This window comes from Salvelinus fontinalis, chromosome 27, assembly GCF_029448725.1.
Source record: "Salvelinus fontinalis isolate EN_2023a chromosome 27, ASM2944872v1, whole genome shotgun sequence".
Lineage (NCBI taxonomy): Eukaryota > Metazoa > Chordata > Actinopteri > Salmoniformes > Salmonidae > Salvelinus > Salvelinus fontinalis.
In genome coordinates, this window is record NC_074691.1 from 3,398,185 (window position 1) to 3,421,103 (window position 22,919).

Here is a 22,919-nt window from a genome sequence, read left to right on the forward strand (position 1 = left end):
AGATTTCAGGTCGGCTTGGAAGCATTTTTTATGTGGGTTGAAATATGCCGCTGATAAAGATAGCACCTTTTCAGATGGTCCCTAACTGCGCATTCATTCTCTCAAGATGCTGAAATAAATAAATCATATTTCTCCACTTCTGCTACATTTTGTGTAGGCCTATCATTTTACTGCAAGAAATGCTTAATATGAGAGCTTATAGACCTAGAGACGTGACATTTTGAAGTCCCCGTCATTTGTGACTGTCAAATTCGTATAGCACCTCACAATCATCACACATAACACTGCTGTCATCCTCTTTCACCACTTCACCAAATCCTTTCCAAACATTAGACTACTCCTTTGGTCCTCCGCTCTATTTATTTTCATCTATCAATTTCGCAGCTTTTCTCTTGTTGAATTAAACCTCTGACATTGTCCTTTTTTGCATCAGTGGATCGACGGGAACTTTTTCTGCCCAGGTGTTTTCTCTTTATTCAAGCCACAGCCCTTCATCCATTCAAGCTTTTCATAACCCTAAACCTGCCTGCGCAATTTTAAGATTCAACCCACGCATCACTAGTCCACACAAAGAAAATACAATATCCCTTACTAGTTTCCTCTTTTAAAATCATTTCTGACTACAGCCTTTAGTCAAGATGGCTTCCCACTACAAAGATGTTCTATTATATCGACAAGACAGTCTTGAGTGACCACTAACAATGGAAATGCATGTCCTCAAAGATGGAAGGCAGACGTGAGGTGAGATCAGGTGGGACCATTTTAGCCAATGGGGAGGCAGATATGCCTTCTCAGATATGCATGTGAACAACATGCACAACTTTGATATAAAGTATATATTTTTTCAGTTGCAGAAATGCCACATGCGTCCACTTATATCAGTGCATTCGTAACAACTTAACCATTGGCCTCCCGAGTGGCGCAGTGGTCTAAGGCACTGCATCGCTGTGCCGCTAGAGATTCTGGGTTTGAGTCCAGGCTCTGTCGTGACCGGGAGACCCATGGGGTGCTGCACAATTGGCCCAGCGTCATCTGGGTTAGGGGAGGGTTTGGCTGGCAGGGATTTCCTTGTCCCATTGTGCACTACCGACTCCTGTGGCGGGCTGGGTGTAGTGGCTGGCTCCTGGGTTAAGTGGGTATTGTGTCAAAACAGTTGGGTTGTGTTTTGGAGGACGCACAGCTCTCGACCCTCGCCTCCCCCGAGTCTGTACGGGAGTGATGAGATAAGACTGTAACTACCAATTGGGGAGAAAAAGGGTTAAAAAATAAACAACCTAACCATTGTGAAACTTATTTTTGATCAAGTCATATTCCCTGTCTGTTTCTAGGATCATACGCTCACATGGTATCATTCAGAGTGCACATGATATTGCATGTATAGTGTGTTGTTTTGGAGTGGAGTTGATTGGCAATGTGGGCAATTGTGCCATCTGCAGCAGCGCCCGCTCTGCCCACGCTCTCCAGGGAATGGGCATGGCTATCAGGAGACATTAGTCTCCACGGTGACAAGCTGGCCGCCCAGAGAGCCTGATATTCCTCCAAAGGATTTTTATTTGTATTGCACCTTTATTTAACTAGGCAAGTCAGTTAAGAACAAATTATTATTTTCATTGACGGCCTAGAAACAGTGGGTTAACTGCCTTGTTCAGGGACAGAACGGATATGGAGAGGGAAGTGGATGATGCAGCATATTAGTATTTTTAATTCTTTTAAATTCATTTTACACATTTGTAGCCAAGAGATTTCAGTGTGCTGTAGACTGCTAGATACAGTTGAAGTCGGAAGTTTACATACACCTTAGCCAAATACATGTAAACTCAGTTTTTCACAATTCCTGACATTTAGTCCTAGTAACAAGACTGTTTTAGGTCAGTTAGGATCACCACTTTATTTTAAGAATGTGAAATGTCAGAATATTAGTACAGAGAATTATCTATTTCAATATTACAGAGAATTAGTTTTTTTATTTTCGAGAGAAACTGGGAACGTCATCAACATTGGCTAGCATTGTGGCATGAATTCGACAGGAGAAAAGGACATTCTAAAACCAAACAACGATTTATTCTGGAAATAGAACTCCTTGTACAAGATTCTGATGGAAGCTCAGCAAAAGTAAGAACAATTTATGATGTTATTTCGTATTTCTGTGGAAAATGTTGATTCCTATTCTCTGCCGTTTTGGCGGGCGCTGTCTCGCAATAACGCAAGCTGTTTGTTATGGTAAAGTTATTTTTTAAATCTAACACGGCAGTTGCATTACGAACCAGTGTATCTTTCATTCAAGTAAAGTTTATGATGAGTTCTTTGGTCAGATTAGGTGAGTGTCCAAAATAGCTCCGGACATTCTGGTGAATCGATGCTACATATTCACAATGTATAACCACGGTTTGCAGCTCTAAATATGCACATTTTCGAACAAAACATAAGTGTATTGTATAACATGTTATAAGACTGTCATCTGATGAAGTTGTTTCTTGGTTAGTGACTAATTATATCTCTATTTGGTCGGTTTTGTGATAGCTACCTTTGCGGTAGAAACATGGTGAAAATATGCGGTTGAGTCTTTGGCTATTGTGGTTAGCTAATAGAAATACATATTGTGTTTTTGCTGTAAAACATTTTAAAAATCGGAAATGATGGCTGGATTCACAAGATGTGTATCTTTCATTTGCTATATTGGACTTGTGATTTCATGATATTTATATGCTATTATTTACTTGTGGCGCTATGCTAGGCTATGCTAGTCAGCTTTTACTGATGAGGATGCTGCCGGATCCGGGATGGGTGTTAAGTAAAGGTTAAGCCATTTTGCCACAACTTTGGAAGTATGCTTGGGGTCACTGTCCATTTGGAAGACCCATTTGTGACCAAGCTTTAACTTCCTGACTGATGTCTTGAGATGTTGCTTCAATATATACACGTAATTTTCCTTCCTAATGTTGCCATCTATTTTGTGAAGTGCCCCAGTCCCTTCTTCAGCAAAGCACCCCCACAACATGATGCTGCCACCCCTGTGCTTCACGGTTGGGATGGTGTTCTTCGCCTTGCAAGCATCCCCCTTTTTCCTCCAAACATAACGATCATTATGGCCAAACAGTTCTGTTTTTGTTTCATCAGACCAAATCAAATCAAATCAAAGGTTATTTGTCACATACACATGGTTAGCAGATGTTAATGCGAGTGTTGCAAAATGCTTGTGCTTCTAGTTCCGACCATGCAGTAATATCTAACAAGTAATCTAACCTAACAATTTCACAGCAACTACCTTATACACACAAGTGTAAAGAAATGAATACGAATGTACAACAAAATATATGAATGAGTGATGGCCGAACGGCATAGGCAAGATGCAGTAGATGGTAAAGAGTAAAATATATACATATGAGATGAGTAATGTAGAGTATGAAAACATTATATAAAGTGGCATTGTTTAACCACACTAGGGTAGGGGGCAGCATTCTGAATTTTGGATGAAAAGCGTGCCCAAAGTAAACTACCTGCTACTCAGGCCCAGAAGCTAGGATATGCATATAATCTGTAGATTTGGATAGAAAACACTCTAAAGTGTCCAAAACTGTTAAAATAATGTCTGTGAGTATAACTGAAATGATATGGCACATGAAAACCTGAGGAAAATCCATCCATGAAGTGCTTTTATTTTTTAATGGTGTTTTTCCATTGAAAGCCTATCCACCATACAAAGACTTATGACGGAGTTCATGATCCCTATGGCCTCTTCTACATGAGGCCAGTCTTTAGGCATTGTTTCAGGCTTTTACTCTGAAAAATGAGGGAGAAACACCACGTTCAATGAGTGGACAGTAGAAATTTCCAGACATGAGTCCAGCGCGTGACCGGGAGAGCTCATTTCTTTTCTATCGTTTTTCTTTTCTTTTCTATTCTCTTCTTTTGTCCGGTTGAAATATGATTGATTATTCATGACAAAAACAACCTTAGGATTGATTATACATATCGTTTGACATGTTTCTATGAACTTTTATGGTACTTTTTAGATTTTTCGTCAGTCTGTTGTGACCGCGCTTTGTTCAAATGGAATCTGAACAAAACACACCAACCAAACGGAGGTTTTTGAATATAAAAAGGGACTTTATCGAACAAAAGGAACATTTATTGTGTAACATGGAGTCTTGGGATTGGGAGTGCAATCATATGAAGATCATCAAAAGTAAGTGATACATTTGAACGCTATTTCTGACTTTTGTTACTCCTGTTCTTGGCTGCTAACTGTTTGTAATGATTTGTCTGCTGGGCGCTGTTCTCAGATAATCGCATGGTTTGCTATCGCCATAAAGCCTTTATTAAAACTTCTTCTTAATAGGGGGCGCTATTTTCACTTTGGGAAAAAATCGTGCCCAAATTAAACGGCCTCGTACTCTGTTCTTGATCATACAATATGCATATTATTATTACTATTGGATAGAAAACACTCTGACGTTTCTAAAACTGTTTGAATTATATCTGTGAGTAAAACAGAACTCATTTGGCAGCAACCTTCCAAACAGGAAGTGAAAATTCTGAAAATGGGGCTCTGTGTCAGGGCATGCCTATTCAACTGGCTTTTATTTATGGATCTGTATGCACTTCATACACCTTCCACTAGATGTCAACAGGCAGTAAAATGTTAGAATGGGGTGTCTAGCTTGATGTGAGACCGAATGAGAGCTTTTGGAGTGACAGGTCCGCTCTTTTGTCAGTATTCACCTGCGCACCAGGGAACCTCACATTGTCTTCTGAAATGCGTTAGGTATACACAACGAAATGCTCCGGCTCTGATTTTATTGGATACATATGAGAAAAACATCATAAAGTAGGATTTTCAACCAAGTTTGACCAGTTTATTCAACGTTTATTGGGACTTTTGGAATTTTTCATTCCATGGGCAAAGATTTCTTGGACATGTGCCCTCCACATGGCTAGCCAAAGTTGCTAATTCGACAGAAGAAATGGACATTCTAAAACAAAACAAGGATTTATTCTGGAACTAGGACTCCTTGCACAACATTCTGATGGAAGATCATCAAAAGTAAGAGAATATTTATGATGTTATTTCGTATTTTTGTGGTTTATGTTGGCTCCAACAAGGCGGAGAATTGGTGAGCGCTGTCTCACAATATTGCATGCTGTACGTTGTACTAAAGTTATTTTTGTAATTCTAACACAGCAGTTGCATTAAGAACCAGTGTATCTTTCATTTGCTGTACAACATGTATTTTTTAGTAAAGTTTATGATGAGTTTTTTGGTTAGATTACATGACTGTCCAAAATTTCTCCGGACAATTTGGTGCATCATGGCTACGTATTCACAATGTAAAACCACAATTTGTACCTCTAAATATGCACATTTTCGAACAAAACATAAATGTATTGTATAACATGATGTTATAAGACTGTCATCTGATGAAGTTGTTCAAAGGTTAGTGATTAATTTTATCTCTATTTGTGGGTCTTGTGAAAGCTATGTTGGCGGTGAATAAATGGCGTTGTGTGTTTGGCTATTGTGGTGAGCTAATATAAATATATATTGTGTTTTCGCTGTAAAACACTTAAAAAATCGGAAATATTGGCTGGATTCACAAGATGTTTATCTTTCATTTGCTGTATTGGACTTATATTATATGATATCCCTGTCGCGTTAGGCTAGGCTATGCTAGTCAGCTTTTTTGATGAGGAGGATCCCGGATCCGGGAGAGAGAAGCGGTAGATTAACAAGAAGTTCATCTTTAAGCTGGTGTATAACATTTGTATCTTTTATGTATGTTTATTATGAGAATTTCTGTTTTGTTGAGTTTCACACTCTGCAATTTCACGGGATGTTGTTTGAGACAGTGTTTAATGGAACAAAATGCGCTAACAAAACTGAGATTTTTGGATATAAAGAGGGACTTGATTGAACAAAATGAACATTTATTGGGTAACTGGGAGTTTTGTGAGTGTAACCATATGGTAAGTGATTAATTTTATCGCTATTTCTGACTTTTGTTACTCGTCTACTTGGCTGGCTACTGTTTGTAATGATTTGTCTGCTGGGCGCTGTTCTCAGATAATCGCATGGTTTGCTTTCGCCGTAAAGTATTTTTGAAATCTGACAATGTGGTTGGATTAACAAGAAGTTAATCTTTGAAAAGATGTATAACACTTGTATGTTTCATGAATTTTTATAAATGAGTATTTCTGTTTTTGAATTTGGCGCTATGCAATGTCACTGGATGTTGGCCAGGTGGGTCAGTAGCGTCCCACACCCCCTAGGGAGGTTAAAACCTTCCCCAACCAGAAACCGTGGATTGATGGCAGCAATCACGCAAAACTGAAAACGTGAACCATTGCTTTTAATCAGGGCAAGGTGACCGGAAACATGAACAAACAGTGTAGCTATTCCCTCCGCAAGGCAATCAAACAAGCTAAGCGTCAGTATAGAGACAAAGTAGAGTTGCAATTCAACGGCTCAGACACAAGAGGTATGTGGCAGGGTCTACAGTCAATCACGGACTACAAAAGGAAAACCAGCCCCGTCGCGGACCACGATGTCTTGCTCCCAGACAGACTAAATAACTTCTTTGCTCGCTTTGAGGACAATACAGTGCCACTGACACGGCCCGCTACCAAAACCTGCGGGCTCTCCTTCACTGCAGCCAACGTGAGTAAAACATTTAAACGTGTTAACCCTCACAAGGCTACATACCCAGACGGCATCCCCGGCCGCGTCCTCAGAGCATGCGCAGACCAGCTGGCTGGTGTGTTTACGGACATATTCAACCAATCCTTATCCCAGTCTGCTGTTCCCACATGCTTCAAGAGGGCCACCATTGTTCCTGTTCACAGGAAAGCTAAGGTAACTGAACTAAATGACTACCGCCCTGTAGCACTCACTTCCGTCATCAAGAAGTGCTTTGAGAGACTAGTCAAAGACCATATCACTTCCACCCTAACTGACACCCTAGACCCACTCCAGTTTGCTTACCGCCCCAATAAGTCCACTGACGACACAATCACAATCACACTGCACACTGGCCTAACCCATCTGGACAAGAGGAATACCTATGTGAGAATGCTGTTCATCGACAACACCTCAGCATTTAACACCATAGTACCCTCGAAACTCGTCATCAAGCTCGAGACCCTGGGTCTCGACCCCGCCCTGTGCAACTGGGTACTGGACTTCCTGACAGGCCGCCCCCAGGTGGTGAGGGTAGGTAACAACATCTCCACCCCGCTGATCCTCAACACTGGGGCCGTTCTGAGCCCTCTCCTGTACACAAGGGTGCGTTTTGAGCCCTCTCCTGTACTCCCTGTTCACCCACGACTGCGTGGCCATGCACGCCTCCAACTCAATCATCAAGTTTGCGGACGACACTACAGTGGTAGGCTTGATTACCAACAACAACCTAACGGCCTACAGGGAGGAGGTGAGGGCCCTCGGAGTGTGGTGTCAGGAAAATAATCTCACACTCAACGTCAACAAAACAAAGGAGATGATTGTGGACTTCAGGAAACAGCAGAGGGAGCACCCCCCTATCCACATCGACGGGACAGTAGTGGAGAGGGTAGTAAGGGACCTTTCATTGCATTATGTTAGTAATCAATTCAACCTTTATGTATTTCTGTGGGATTATTTAGTTAGATAGAAATACATAATTAAGCCAATTTGTGTATCGCTGTATCATCATTTAGACTAAGGTTTGTGCAGATTTGAAGTCAATGACGTTCAGAATGAGATGAGGTGGTGATAATTAATGGATGACTAATATGATAAGAATATATCAGAGTATATTGTTGAGTTAATTTGGGAAACAGTAACTCATTAAACCAACTTTTTCCGTGGTGCCCCAAGATTGTTAATGAGTTAATTATTACATGATTAATTCAATAATTTAAATAATTAACCTCTCTTGGGCACGTGAGACCGTAGCGTCCCACCTCTTCAACAGCCAGTGAAACTGCTGGGCGCCAAATTCAAATACAGAAATACTCATTATAAAAATTCAGAAAACAAAACATATTTTACATAGGTTTAAAGATTAACTTCTTGTGAATCCAATCACGGTGTCAGATTTAAAAAATGCTTTACGCCGAAAGTATACCGTACGATTATGAGAACATAGTCCACTAGACAAATCATTACAAACAGTAGCCAGCCAGATAGAACAGTTACACAATTTAGAAATAGAGATAAAATGAATCCCTTACCTTTGATTATCTTCCATATGGTTGAACTCAGCAGACATTCATTTACTCAATAAATGTTCCTTTTGTTCGATAAAGTCTCTTTATACCCATAGACCTCTGTTTTGTTTGCGCGTTTTCTTCAGTAATCCACAGGCTCAAATGCAGTCAAAACAGGAAGACAAAAACATCAACATTTTATCCGTAAAGTTCATAGAAACATGTCAAACGATGTTTATATTCAAACCTCAGGTTGTTTTTAGCCTAAATAATCGATAATATTTCAAAAATTTCAAAAACGTCGTCAATATAAAATGTAAACAAGAAACGGTGCTCTCTCGGTTGTGTGCATGAAAAAGCCCTGAGGAACTTTAGGGTCCAGTCATTCAGACTGCTCTTACTTCCTCATTTTTCAGAATACAAGCCTGAAACACTTTCTAAAGACTGTTGACATCTAGTGGAAGGCATAGAAACTGCAATTTGAGTCCTAAGTCAATGTAATGGCAATGAAAAGAACTACAAAAACAAAACAAAAACAATTTCAGGAATAGATTTTTCTCAGGTTTTCGCCTGCCAAATCAGTTCTGTTATACTCACAGACACTATTTTAACCGTTTTGGAAACTTTAGAGTGTTTTCTATCCAAATCTACTAGTTATATACATATCATATATTCTGGGCCCGAGGAACAGGCAGTTTAATTTGGGCATGCATTTCATCCAAAATTCCGAATGCTGCCCCCTACCCTAGAGAAGTTAAACATAGTTAATTGACTTGATAAAATAACCATCATCACATTAATGATAGTCACAACACTACATTCTAAAAATATTTTATCTCTGATCTAGGTCAGGAATGGTCAACTCCAGTCATCAGGGGCTTGATTGTTGTAACACTTTTGTCCCGGCTAACTCTTGACTCCAATAATCAACTAATAATGGTCTTCAGTTTAGAATGCAATTAGTTTAATCAGGTGTGATCGTCAGGTATGATAGAATAATATTTGGTGAGAATTAACTATCTTTCAGCTAGAGGAGACTCCACAATAACAAGTCTGAAGTGTCTATTCATTGAAAACTGCAAAGGACTACACTGACATCCCAGAACTTCAGAAAGCAGTGTTGAGAAGACTGGGGGTATCAAGCAGAATGATCCTCCGATCAGATGACCCAAGACTCCCTGAAATAGCACCACCAACAACGGCTGAGTTGCTACAACTTCGAGGAGATGCTCGCCACACAACACGGGTGCAGTAAGCACACCTTTGAGCTGGGAAGGTCCGGAGCATTCCCTAATGTCAGACTTGGTGGTTCCCGGGAAGTTTTAAAACCTTCAGAAAACAGTCAATCCTATAAATAAGGGAAGTTTGTGAGGGCAACAATAAACTTTTGAGAAACAATACGTGTGCATTTTCTGTCTAGCATATAGTCATCATTATTGTACTTTTGGAATGTTTTAGAATGATTTACTAAACGATTCTCTTTTCCTGGACATCTATGCTCTTGACAGTTTACACTTTAATTTAGCAAACCTACAGGTGGGTAGATATCCAGAAAGACGGATGGACTACCCTCGTGTAAATACAGTACAAAACAAGTCCGTCCAATTATACAGGTCAGGTCAAATAGTTTTATTAAGGAGATATACAAGGTAGTCTCCGTAACCTTCCTCAAAATAACAAAAGCACAGTGTAAGGGAAACAATCCGATAAAGTACTGAACTGAACTGACCAGACTAAAGAAAAATTCACACAAGAATCGACTTAAAGATATCACCAAATCAAGTATTTTTCCTATTTGGGATCCAAATGAAGAATGAAGTACAGTGTAGTTGTGGAAAGTGTTAACCTGTTATGTAAACATACAGTACTTGGTAATAAATCAATTGAATATTGCAGTGGTGAAATGGCAGGAGTTGTGTGTAATAGTGTGTAGGAGTCTCCCTGCAATTCATGCAGGTGCACCAGCGAGGTTGTCTGGAGACCCTAGGCTAGCTCTCCGGTACTCCATGATGTGAAACATCACTCCAGGTAGATGGGAAGCAGCCAGCTCCAGCACCTCTCCCCTTTCTTCAAAGGACAGGTCTTGCAATTTAAGCTGTAATGATAAGAAAAAAGTAACATGAAATTACAGAATGCAGCCAAATGTTGTGTGATATGATTACAATGTTGTCAAATGAGTAAATAGTACCGCAGGTGAAACATTTGTACTAACCATCGTCTCGGCCAGCCTCTCTTCTTGCAGTCAGGCAGCCCTTTCAAGGTCTTCCTGTCCAATTATTTCTTTCTGCAGCTCTGCCTGTGCCCCTGGATGGTCTACGGCTCTTCAAAACTGGAATCCCACAGAAAAAAGCATGTACACAACACTTGTTAGGATTGTATGGTAATGTTCAATACATGGTCTTTTATGTCTAAGCAATAAGGATTTTCATGCAGAAGAGTATAGCACATCTACAATCCATACACCACATCTTTATAGCCATAGCTCTCGAGAATCAAGGGGCCATCCCAGTAACGTTATTAGCTAGCTAGTAAAGCTAGGAGTACAGCTTCGATACACCTGTACTGACATCACCTTCTGGATGATAACAGGCAGTGGCTCGGGGGGTTGTCCTTGATGATCTTTTTGGCCTTCCTGTGACATCGGGTGTTGTAGGTGTCATGGAGGGCAGGTAGTTTCCCCCCGGTGATGCGTTGTGCAGACCACACCACCCTCAGAAGAGCCTTGCGGTTGTGGGCGGTGCAGTTGCCGTACCAGGCGGTGATGCAGCCGGACAGGATGCTCTCAATTGTGCATCTGTAAAAGTCTTTGAGGGTTTTAGGTGACAAGCTCAATTTCTTCAGCCTCTTGAGATTGAAGAGGCGCTGCTGCGACTTCTTCACCACACTGTCTGTGTGGGTGGACCATTTTAAGTTTGTCCGTGATGTGTATGCCGAGGAAATTAAAACTTTCCACCTTCTCCACTGCTGTCCCGTCGATGTGGATAGGGGGGTGCTCCCTCTGCTGTTTTCTGAAGTCCACGATCATCTCCTTTGTTTTGTTGACGTTGAGTGAGAGGTTGTTTTGCTGACACCACACACCGAGTGCCCTCACCTCCTCCCTGTAGGCTGTCTCATCGTTGTTGGTAATCAAGCCTACTACTGTTGTGTCGTCTGCAAACTTGATGATTGAGTTGGAGGCGTGCATGAAGGGCATAGGACGAGACAAAACCAAAGTTATTTTCAATTAATGCAGAGTTATGATAGTCAAAATTCATTATTTTACAATGTATTTTTTTTTTTTACAAAAGTCTGTTAACTAATCTACAAAAGCTATTGTCATATTGATACATTTGACCAGGCAGGTGTTGATAATGAGATATTGGAGAAGAGAGAGTCGGTCAAGGATGGATTCGGACCAGGTGGTAAATTGTATGACAAGCGGCAGTTTATTCAAAGTAAAGATATCTGGTACAAGCGTGCACGGACTCGTTCATTCAGCTCGTAAGGAACCTGCAGACAGAGCCCCGAAACATAGTGCAAATGTATTTTATACAGGTAATAAAGTAGGTTGAGTCTGGCTGGTCTGGTCTTCTGGTTGGTCCTGATGAGTTGGGCGAGGTCCCCTTCAGGCTAGTATCACTGTCCCATTGGCTCTGAGTAGAGTTCTTCGTCTTCAGAAATGTTCAGCTAAAACAGGAGTTTAGGTGTGTGCGTAGATGTTCCTGTCATATCTGTGTTTATGAAAGGTTTGTGCCAGCCCTCTGTCCTTGGGTGTGTGTGTGTCTCAGTATCTCGTGAAATGCAGACCCAAGCACCCTTTTGATCAAGGCCTTTCCTGTTTTAATCAGTGTTTGTGTGGGGTTTGTGTCAGCCATCTGTCTCTGGGTGTGTGTGGGTCTCAGTATCTGCTTATGAGTTTGTGAGAAACCCTGTTTTGAAAGAAGTTAGTTAAAACAACGTAATAGCAATATGCTTGTGTTATTTTAAATGGTATTTATTACACAGGGAAATTCACTATAGCTATTGACAACCATTTAGCTAGTTAGCTAATGTTACCTACCTTTTTGGCTAACAACGTGAATATTTTAACATGTCATTTTTTTTTACCTGTTCGTAAGACATTGTTTCTCAAGTAGAATCAAGTTATCTTCAACGTTGTCCATAACTGTTATCACATCGCATGCATCCACAGTCTCAAATTTACTGAAAATGTCGAAATTGGCAACACTAGGTTTCCACGAGATTAAATAGCCACAAAGTCTCAGAGCGGATGTTGATGCTACGTCATCCGACCAATGAGAGCTGGGGTTTCTGGGATACGTGTTCAAATCTCAAAGAAATACTACATTCTTGTCAGAAGGGTCCAAAAACACCTGTACCCACATAGTTACACAGTGCAGGTTTAATAAAAAATGCTATGACATTATAGTGCCCTTCATGATATAATAATGCTCTGACATCATAATGCCCTTGATGAAGCGGGCCTAATACTGATCTGACATCATAATGCACTTTATTATGTAATCATGCTCTGACATAACAATGCACTGTATTGTATTTAACCTTATACAGGTTGTCTAATGGAAATCTAATCAAATCTATTTAGCAAGAGACACCTTTTGTCTCATGATGTAATAATGCTCTGACATCATATCTCTCTCTCTGTGTGCAGACGGACGCAGCGCTGATGTACGACGCGGTGCACGTGGTAGCGGTGGCAGTGCAGCAGTCGCAGCAGATCACTGTCAGCTCGCTGCAGTGCAACCGCCACAAACCCTGGCGCTTTGGAGCGCGCTTTATAAGCCTCATCAAAGAGGTACCGTAATACTTCAAATGTTAGCGTTTCATTGACATACAGTATAGGATGAATTGAGTAAGTATGACTTAATGTTAATTAAGTTAATATGACTATGGCTTGTGTTTAAGTTACCACTACTCAGTTTATTTAGTGACTCACTAAACACCAGTCTCAACATCAACAGTGAAGAGGCGACTCCGGGATGCTGGACTTCTAGACAGAGCAGCAAAGAAAAAGCCATATCTCAGACTGGCAAATAATAAAAAATTAAAAAAAGATTAAGATGGGCAAAAGAACACAGACAAAGAGGAACTCTGCCTAGAAGGCCAGCATCCCGGAGTAACCTCTTCACTGTTGACTCTTCACTGTTGACGAGGTGTTTAGTGAGTAATGAAGCTGCCAGTTGAGGACTTCTGAGGCGTCTGTTTCTCAAACTAGACACTTTAATGTACTTGTCCTCTTGCTCAGTTGTGCACCGGGGCCAGTTTGTGCTGTTCTGTGAAGGGAGTAGTACACAGCGTTGTACGAGATCTTCAGTTTCTTGGCAATTTCTCGCATGGAATAGCTTTCATTTCTGAGAATAAGAAAAGACTGAAGAGTTCCAGAAGAAAGATATTTGTTTCTGGCCATTTTGAGCCTGTAATTGAACCCACAAGTGCTGATGCTCCAGATACTCAACTAGTCTATAGAAGGCCAGTTTAATTGCTTCTTTAATCAGAGCAACCGTTTGCAGCTGTGCTAACATAATTGCAAAAGGGTTTTCTAATGATCAATTAGCCTTTTAAAATGATAAACCTGGATTAGCTAACACAACATGACATTGGAACACAGGAGTGATGGTTGCTGATAATGGGCCTCTGCACGCCTACGTAGATATTCCATTAAAAGTCAGCCGTTTCCAGGTACAATAGTCAGTTACAACACTAACAATGTCTACACTGTATTTCTGATCAATTTGATGCTATTTTAATGGACAAAAACGTGCTTTTCTTTCAAAAACAAGGACATTTCCAAGTGACCCCAAACGTTTGAATGGTAGTGTGTATATATATCTGTGTGTGTGTACAGTCGTGGCCAAAAGTTAATTTCCACAAAGTTTGCTGCCTCTGTCTTTAGATATTTTTGTCAGATGTTACTATGGAATACTGAAGTATAATTACAAGCATTTCATAAATGTCAAAGGCTTTTATTGACAATTACATAAAGTTGATGCAAAGAGTCAATTTTTGCAGTATTTACCCTTCTTTTTCAAGACCTCTGCAATCCGCCCTGGCATGCTGTCAATTAACTTCTGGGCCACATCCTGACTGATGGCAGCCAGTTATTGCATAATCAATGCTTGGAGATTGTCAAAATTTGTGCGGTTTTGTTTGTCTACCCGCCTCTTGAGAATTGACAACACGTTCTCAATGGGATTAAGATCTGGGGAGTTTCCTGGCCATGGACCCAAAATAATGATGTTTTGTTCCCCGAGCCACTTAGTTATCACTTTTGCCTTAGGGCAAGGTGCTCCATCATGCTGGAAAAGGCATTGTTTGTCACCAAACTGTTCCTGGATGGTTGGGAGAAGTTGCTCTCGGAGGATGTTTCTGTACCGGTGGTGCCCCGATACCGCAGCTGAATCAACTTTAGGAGACGGTCCTGGCGCTTGCTGGCCTTTCTTGGGCGCCCTGAAGCCTTCTTCACAACAATTGAACCGCTCTCATTGAAGTTCTTGATGATCGGATAAATGGTTGATTTAGGTGCAATCTTACTGGCACCAATATCCTTGCCTGTGAAGCCCTTTTCGTGCAAAGCAATGATGATGGCACATGTTTCCTTGCAGGTAACCATGGTGTGAGAGACCTGTCTATAGTGGTTTCCTCTCCTCTTCAGTGTAGCTAGCCAGACACAGTGGCTGTATATCAATAGACTAAAGTGGTTTTGAGCCTGGTTTTGAGCCAAGAGGAAGAACAATGATTCCAAGCACCACCCTCCTTTTGAAGCTTCCAGTCTGTTATTCGAACTCAATCAGCATGACAGAGTGATCTCCAGCCTTGTCCTCGTCAACACTCACACCTGTGTTAACGAGAGAATCACTGACAGCTGGTCCTTTTGTGGCAGGGCTGAAATGCAGTGGAAATGTATTTTGGGGATTCAGTTCATTTGCATGGCAAAGAGGGACTTTGCAATTAATTACAGTTCATCTGATCACTCTTCACAACATTCTGGAGTATATGCAAATTGCCATCCTACAAACTGAGGCATCAGACTTTGTGAAAATTAATACTTTTATATATAAAATATATATATATATATATATTTAAGTGTAATTGTTGTTTATTGATGTGTTCATTCAGAGCTGCAAAAGATGCCGTGGTCTAAGCATGACTCCCTGCTTAAATACAAATGTACTGTCCCCCCCAGTCTCTCATATCTCTCCCTGCGCTGTCTCTCTGATCCTCCAATCACTTTGAAGTAAAAATTCAAGCACAACCAACTTCACAGTGTAATGAACTCTAATACCTGTCAAACAAGCTTCTGTGGTGCTCGTCTCTATTGTCTCTTGTTGTATTTAAATGCAGACAGTGTAGAGAGAGCCAGGCGGAAGGTCTAGCTAATTGAAATTAAAGCATTGTAGGCTTTTGATTTGTGGATCAAAATATAATGAAAGGACATATGTGGTATTATGGGTAATTGAGGGATACAATTTGGACACATTGGACTTTGTTTTTGAGTTGAATTAGGTGGTTGGTGTGTGTGTGTGTGTGTGTGCCCCTCTCTATAGGCCCATTGGGATGGCTTGACTGGACACATCCTCTTCAACAAAACTAACGGATTGAGGACAGACTTTGACCTGGACGTAATCAGTCTAAAGGAGGAAGGACTGGAAAAAGTGAGTTTGTGTGTGTGCGTGGGTCAGTGGTGGTCGGTGCCGTTTCAGATTAGGAGGAGGATTTTTTTCTTATTAACATGACCTTATTTCTATTACAGCATATTGGATGATTGTAATTCATATTCCATTCACCCAGCTCAACGTAACATCGATAGGTTTAGGCTACTACATTATACTCAAATTTGCCCTATACCCTTCATGAGGTTGCTACAACCTAGCCTACAAATTAAAGTTTATAACGAAGATGCACAGGTCGACAGACAAATAACAAGGTGACAGACAGTAACACATTCAATACTACGTTGCACACTCTCACATGCGTCTAGCTGATCTTGGGTGTAATCATTAGCCCAACTAAAACCAAAGTTTCTATTGGACAAAGTCAGCTACGTCCATCCCTCTTTTGTTCCATTTGCTTACATTTAAGAAAGGTTTTGCAAAGGAATTGACGGAATCAATATACCCCTGATCAACCGCACACACGGTGACTTTCATAGCAGCAAACGTACAGCATCATCACTTTGCTCGTTGTATAATTCCTTCTTCCATCTACGCACTGTCCTCCTCTAACCTTTTCCCTTCAATTGTGGACTAAACTCACCAAGCCAAACCTTCATATCATAACCGCTAAACAGCCTACATCGTTGTCACCATATTAAGTAACGTCATAGCCAACACAGCTACTAAAACTATCCCGTTTGTTCACATGGATGGGATTGGGGGTTTACTATCACGCAGTACAGCGTAAAGCAAGCAGCTTACGACAAGCAGTTTAGCAGTAACACAGGTGGGCCCGTAGGAAATACATTTATAAAACCGAAAGCTTACCTTGATTTGGAAGAGTTGCAGTGTTGGATAGCCTTGGTCAGCTAGCTAGCGTTCCTCTTTGTTTGAGTCAGGTTGTTGAGTTGGCTAAAATAGCTGCATTAGCTAGCTAAGTAATTGAAATGTAAACTAAGAAGAATAAAAAATACAACTAAATATAATTTTCTCTCTCTGCTGCTTCTCCTTCAATTTTGAAGAAATCAATTTGTTCAAAACTCTTCAACTATTGTCTTTCTCTCTCTTTGAATCAACTCTTTGAGTCAATTGTTGAAAATAATGGCGCCGGAGGAGATGGCTGCCGTTTTACAGGCTCCTAACCAATTGTGCAATTGTGTGTGTTTTTTAGCGTTATTTGTAACTTATTTTGTACATAATGTTTCTGCCACCATCTCTTAAGACCAAAAAGAGCTTCTGGATATCAGGACAGCGATTACTCACCTTGTACTGGACAAAGTCGGACGCAAAGGATTTACTTCAGAAACCGGACAAGGCCCAAATCCCTGTCATTTGCATGAAGAAGATACAGAGATATAGGGGTCGTAGGTCAGGGTGCCTTGTGAAAATCCGACAGCAAGTGGGTAACCCGCCTCTACCATCAGTCCTATTAGCCAACACGCAATCATTGGATAATAATTTGGATAAGCTCCGATGAAGACTATCCTACCAACATGACATTAAAAACGGTAATATCTTGTTTCACAGAGTCGTGGCTGAACGACGACAAGGATAACATACAACTGGCTGGGTTTTCCGTGCATAGGCAAGATAGAACATCTGCCTCCGGAAAGACAAGGGATAGTGATCTGTGTCTATTTGTCAATAACAGCTGGTGAACGAAATCTAAGATGAATGAAGTCTCAAGGTTTTGCTCGCCTGAGGTAAAGTATTTCATGATAAGCTCTAGACCACACTATTTACCAAGAGTTTTCATCTGTATTTTTCATAGCTGTCTATTTACGACCACAAACTGATGCTGGCACTAAGAACGCACTCAACGAGTTGTATAAGGCCCTAAGCAAACAAGAAAATGCTCATCCAGAGGCAGTGCTCCTAGTGGCCGGGGACTTTAATTCAGGGAAACTTAAATCTGTTTTACCTAATTTCTACCAGCATGTAATATGTGGAACCAGAGAAAAAAAACTCTAGACCACCTTTACTCCACACACAGCGTGTAACGTTCGTCGTCTGAATGAGACCAAAGCGCAGCGTGGAAAGTGTTCATGATTTAATGTTCACAAAAACACTCAAACAAAATGACAAAAGGAGAAAAACGAAAGCGCAGTTCTGTCAGGGAAACATCCTAAACAGAAAACAACACCCCACAAAACCCAAACGGAAAATGACAACTTATATATGATCCCCAATCAGAGACAACGATAGACATATGCCTCTGATTGGGAACCACACTCGGCAAAACAACAAAGAAATAGAAAACATAGATTTTCCCACCAGAGTCACACCCTGACCTAACCAAACATAGAGAATAAATAAGGATCTCTAAGGTCAGGGCGTGACACAGAGACACATACAAAACTCTCCCTCGCCCTCCATTTGGCAAATCTGACCATAATTCTATCCTCCTGATTCTTGTTAACAAGCAAAAACTAAAGCCGGAAGTACCAGTGACTCGCTCAATAGGGAAGTGGTCAGATGGCACAGATGCTAAGCTACAGAACTGTTTTGCTAGCACAGACTGGAATATGTTCTGGGATTCTTCCAACGGCATTGAGGAGCAATAACTGCATTGATAACGTTGTCCCCACAGTGACCGTACGTACGTAAATACCCCAACCAGAAGCCATGAATTACAGGCAACATCCACACTGAGCTAAAGGATAGAGCTGCCACTTTGAAGGAGTGGGGACTCTAACCCGCTCCCTCAAATCCCACCCTGCCCTCGGACGAACCATCAAACAGCCAAAGCGTCAATACAGGACGAAGATGAAATCCTACTACACTGGCTTTGATGCTCGTTGGATGTGGCAGGGATTGTAAACTATTACGAACTACAAAGGGAAGCACAGCCACGAGCTGCCCAGTGACATGAGCCTATTAGATGAGCTAAATAACTTCTTTGTGCCCTCACTGACATTTTCAGCCTGTCCCTGACCAAGTCGGTAATACCAACATGTTTCAAGCAGACCACCATAGTCCCTGTGCCCAAGAACACCAAGGTAACCTACCTAAATGACTACCGACCCGTAGTACTCAGCTCAGGTCTGTAGACATGAAGTGCTTTGAAAAGCTGGTCATGGCTCACATCAACACCATTATCCCAGAAACCCTAGACCCACCTAATTTGCATACATATTACGTCCCAACAGATCCACAGATGACGCAATCTCTATTGCACTCCACACTGCCCTTTCCCACCTGGACAAAAGGAACACCTACTTGAGAATGCTATTCATTGACTACAGCTCAGCGTTCAACACAATAGTGCCCTCAAAGCTCGTCACTAAGCTAAGGACCTTGGTAATAATCACCTCTCTCCGCAACTCGATCCTGGACTTCTTGACGGTCTGCCTCCAGGTGGTAAGGGTAGGTAACAACACATTTGCCACGCTGATCCTCAACATGGGGGCCCTTCAGGTGTGCGTTCTCAGTCCCCTTCTGTACCAACTGTTCACTCATGACTGCATGGCCAAGCACGACTCCAACACCATCATTAAGTTTGCTGATGACACAACAGTGGTAGGCCTGATCACCGACAACGATGAGACAGCCTATAGGGAGGAGGTCAGAGACCAGGCATTGTGGTGCCAGGATAACAACCTCTGCCTCAGCGTGATCAAGACAAAGGAGAGGATCGTGGACTACAGGAAAAGGAGGGCCGAGCACGCCCCCATTCTCATTGACGGTGCTGTAGTGGAGCAGGTTGAGAGTTTTAAGTACGATGTCTACATCACCAATGAACTGTCGTGGTCCGAGCCCATCAAGATGGTCGTAAAGAGGGTACGACAATGCCTATTCTCCCACAGAAGATTGAGAAGATTTGGCATGGGTCTTCAGATCCTCAAAAGGATGCCCTCTACGGGATTGGTGTCCCTCCACCAGGACGGTTGAGCTAACGTGTGCTAATATGATTAGCATGACATTGTAAGTAACAAGAACATTTCCCAGGACATTAAGCAGAAAGCTTAAATTCTTGTTAATCTAACTGCACTGTCCAATTTACAGTAGCTACACTTACAGTGAAAAAATACCATGCTGTTGTTTGAGGAGAGTACAACAACAACAACAAAAATGCATCATGGAAACTGGTTTGATACATTCACCTCTGAAGGTAAATAATGGACTTACATTCAGTCATCTTGCTCTGATTTGTCATCCTGAGGGTCCCAGAGATAAAATGTTGCATAGTTTTGTTTAATAAAATACATTTTTATATTAAAATGTAGGAACTGGGTTCTAAAGTTTGAACCCCTGCTGTTTCTGGGGTTCGATCCTTAAGGAGGAGGACAGGCAGATGCTATCGGAAAAATAATATGTTGGTTGTGTTCATGAAGGTCTTGGGTAACATTAGAATACGATTTATTTTTACTGTGGGTTATCTATTGCCTCATGCTCAAGTGTGGAGCTCATGGAACTGTTCTTTTTTTTGGGAAAAAGTGATATTTTGAAACCTCAGAATCTGCTCTTTCTGGTGCTATATAGGAAATCAAAACATCTTACCTGCATGTGACTATATAAGAGGATTAGAAAAAGTCATATATCCTCTTAAAACTTAAAACAATTCTGTTTAGTTGAGATAATTGAGGTAATATGTACATTGGTATAGTTAAAGTGACTATGCATAGATAATAAACAGAGTAGCAACAGCGTAAAAATGGAGGGTGGGGGGGTCTTATGGCTTGGGTGTAGAAGCTGTTAAGAAGCCTTTTGGAGCTCGGGTACCACTTGCCGTGCGTTGCAGAGAGAACAGTCTATGACTAGGGTGGCTGGAGTCTTTGACAATTTTTATGGCCTTCCTCTGACACCACCATGTATAGAGCTCCTGGATGGCAGGAAGCTTGGCCCCAGTGTTGTACTGAACCGTACGCACTACCATCTGTAGTGCCTTGCGGTCAGAGGCTGAGCAGTTGCCATACCAGGCGGGGTGATGCAACCTGTCAGGATGCTCTCAATGACGCTGTATATCCTGTTGTCTTAATGACTCATTTATGGCAATTTCCAGTGTCATTGGAAATCGTCATAAATGAGTCATTAGTGAAACCATTTTTCAAGATTGCATTCATACTAGTTATTCATTTACACTCACTGACACTTTATATGAGCTCATGAATGATCAACTACATAATATCAAGAGTGGAGAGAATCAAGGAATTGCTTCATGGTTTCACATTTGGACTCATTGTCTAGATATGGCATCCTCCAGCAGTCTTCTGTCAAAGCACAGTTCCTGTGTTCGGTTTGGATGTGTTCCTTGAGCCTGTCACCACGTCATGTGGACACAACTTCTGCATGGCCTGCATCAGAAAGTACTGGGACAGTAATGGCCTGTGCCAGTGCCCACTGTTTAAGGATAAATTCTACATTTCTGAGATTGCTCCTTCGTTCAGGAAGGCCTATGATGTATGTACCGGGACGAAAATCAAGGCCCTGAAGTCATGCCTGGAGTGCTTGACCTCTTACTGTGAGACTCACCTGCAGCCTCATCAGATAGCCCCAGCCCTGCAGACCTGAAGACACACAGGCTGATCGACCCTGTGGAGAACCTGGAAAACAGGATTTGTAAGAAGCACAACAAACTCCTCGAGTTGTTCTGAAGGACTGACCAGACGTGTGTTCATTGGCGATTTTAGCATGTAAATCTTGGTGGGGCAAAAAAACAAAAAAGTGGAATGCATGCCAGAAAAGCCACGACACAACACTAAACGATACATTTATTGCACTATAACGGTGACAAACGGTGCCCACAAACCCACAAAGGGTCTACATAAAGCTGTCCCAACAGCAGTCCCAACACCTTACCACTACCACACCTGGCTATCAGAGGTGCCTTGTCTGGCGGCGAAACAGTTCATTCAGCCTCGTTCACTTCCTTTAAAAAAAACATAGCTGATATGGCTGACTTGCTTAAACAAATGTGGTTTCTAATGACAATTGAAATGTACAAACTATGGCCTAAGGGGACGACAAGCGGATAGGAGGCAATCCGGACGTAACATTAGTCAATATAACTATTTGTTTACTACTTTTTGAATATAGAGTGACAGAATTCAGAACATAGGTCATTCTTACAGTGCTCTTCCTATACACCAAGTTAGAGCTGTAGGATGAAAAAAAGGGGCATATAAGACAGTGAAAGCTCTTACAATATTGTATGATTACATTTCTCCAAAATAGGTTATATGCTACAGTAGAACAGTCAGAACTGTAGGTGAAGCCTTTCCACTCATCTGTAAAGGCTTTCCACTAGATGTTTGAACATTTATGCAGGGACTTTTTCCATTCAGCCACAAGAGCATTAGTGAGGTCAGGCACTAATGTTGGGCGATTAGGGCTGGCTCGCAGTCGGCGTTCCAATTCTTCCCAAAGGTGTTCAACGGGGTTGAGTTCAGGGCTCTGTGCAGGCCAGTCAAGTTCTTTCACACCAATCTCGACAAGCCATTTCTGTATGGACCTCGCTTTGTGCAAGGGGGCATTGTCATGCTGAAACATGAAAGGGCCTTCATCAAACTGTTGCCACAAAGTTGGAAGCACAGAATTGTCTGGAATGTCATTGTATGCTGTAGCGTTAAGATTTCTCTTCGCTGGAACTAAGGGGACTAGCACGAATGTTGACCTGTTTAAAGGTTTTGTTCACATTGGCTACCAAGAGTGTTATCACACAGTCATTCTGAACGGCTGGTGCTCTAGGATTCAATCTTAATCCTGTATTGACGCTTTGCTTGTTTGATGGTTCGTCTGAGGGCATAGCGGGATTTCTTATAAGAGTCCGGATTAGTCTCCCTCTCCTTGAAAGCGGCAGCTTTAGCATTTAGCTTCATGCGGATGTTGCCTGTAATCCATGGCTTCTGGTTGGGATATGTATGTACAGTCACTGTGGGGACGACGTCATCGATGCACTTATTGATGAAGCCAATGACTGAGGTGGTGTATTCCTCAATGCCATTTGATGAATCCCTGAACATATTGCAGTCTGTGCTAGCAAAACAGTCCTGTAGCGTAGCATCCACGTCATCTGACCACTTCCGTACTGAGCGAGTCACTGGTACTCCCTGCTTTAGTTTTTGCTTGTAAGCAGGAATCAGGAGG

General features: G+C 41.6%; 1 pseudogene; it reads left to right on the forward strand.

The window, feature by feature from the left end:
* Nucleotides 1-22,919, forward strand: part of LOC129824876 (glutamate receptor ionotropic, kainate 2-like) — a 185,209-nt pseudogene that overhangs the window by 109,687 nt on the left and 52,603 nt on the right.